We start from the raw sequence: 1,847 nt of genomic DNA, 5'->3' as shown, positions 1-1,847 counted from the left end.
AACACTGACACACACAAACACTGACACACACAAACACTGACACACACAAACACTGACACACACAAACACTGACACACACTCGTTTGTCAAAAGGAAACAAAAACCTATTTCAATTAGTCTTTAAACAGTTCTTGGGCTGCGGCCACCTCTGGTTGGAACCTCAACATCATACGCATTACAAGAAATGTGTCATTCCGTTACGGTCTCCAACAGGCAGTTCGGAAGGATCATAATGTACAACAACTATACTAAAACACCACAAACACAAAACGGGTATGTAATATTTCTACTTTAGCTGTCAAAAACAAGAAGAAAAAGGAAGAATTGTATGATTGATTTCTCCGTTTATTTTTTTTTTAAACAAAAATTATCGTAAATCTATACTTTCTTTGTGTCAAAAGAGAAAAGCATTATTGTTAGGCCAATTAAACCCGGTAAATTGGGCTCAAGTTGCCAAGAAGGAGGGACATGAATATTATAGATATGGAGCTATTATTGATAAGGGGAGTTCAGTCTGGCTTTGAAGAATATAACTTGTTTTATAATCAGCAACATGAGATTTAATAGCCTCAAGGCAAAAAAGGAAGACCCAGAAAAAGGCCAATGGGTAGTAGGTGTAAGTGTGTAAGTGTTTAACGCCCCTATCAACACTAGTACGTAATTTTAAAAAAAGGACCTACGGATTTTGGTGGGTTTTCGTTTTTGTTTTAGTGAGGTTTTACGGTGCTCCCAACTGCATACGGTCATATTAACTCCAAGGGGTGGATGTCAACTGAGAATTACAGGGAATCCGACTTACTCTGTTCACCTCTCTAGCCTCAACAGCACAAAGTCTGCTTCGACTATCAAGGCACCCCAGAAATAGCAGTTCACACGAGAGTGACAAATATACAGAAGAAGTTGAGGAAAAATGACGATAATAAGGAGGAGGAAAGAAAAAGCAGCAGTTCCTCTACAGAATAAGTATGCCATTGATAAATCAACGCATTTACAATTCTACTGTGCATAAGAACATTTTAAGCCCCTCCGAATGTTGCGTCCAAATCCTATAGGTTCAAGCTAAATAGGTAAAGAGCCTTGAAAAGTCCTACCCAGCCAAAGGAGCGGACAGGGTTCAGTTAATGAGGCTCCGTTTTCTCAGTCTGCAACTTGAGCCGGCAAGGTGTGCAAATGAGAGAATGTGTCAAGTTAGACCTCGTCACACAGTGCGTGGATGTAGCTGCAGCCTCGGCCTTACTGTGAACCGGAACTCTGTTCGTCTCAGCCTACAAGAAGGCCAAGGACGAAAGAAAAACATTGGAAAAACAGAACTTCGATCCACCTCACAGACAGATTTCTGCACTTGAAACGTAGACAGAATTTACCATAAAATAAGCTGCATGTAGACAACCTTGAGACTATCATTACCTAAATTTACCGTCTGCATAGACAAAAAAAGCGCCATGTAAGAAGGCAAGGTCAACACCACATTATGTAATTTTTAGTCTGTGCAAAACTTAGCGCCAGGGCTGAATGACTCATCAATGAAATTCCTTTCTCCCCGAAAGTAGTTTATAATGATGTGATTGGATAGGGCTATTGCCGTGGTAAATAGTATTATACCTAAAGGCCAGACAAATTGAATATTACTTTACAATTCCGTTTAGATCTACGTTGTGTGACACTTTTGGAATATGTTTTGTTCGGGGTTTTGGTTTCTTTTTTTTTTTTTTTTAAACTTTTGTTAAATGTTTGGTCTTGGTTTTAGTCATCAGTAGACAGTTTTCGTGAAACGATCCAGGTGAGGCTTAAGGTACTAAGCCACGCCCCAGTAGAAGCCACCAGGAGGGTGAGGGGAGGGGGAGGGG

Source organism: Aplysia californica, unplaced genomic scaffold (genome assembly GCF_000002075.1).
Source record: "Aplysia californica isolate F4 #8 unplaced genomic scaffold, AplCal3.0 scaffold00064, whole genome shotgun sequence".
NCBI classification, from domain to species: Eukaryota; Metazoa; Mollusca; class Gastropoda; order Aplysiida; family Aplysiidae; genus Aplysia; species Aplysia californica.
This window is presented reverse-complemented; position numbering follows the sequence as displayed.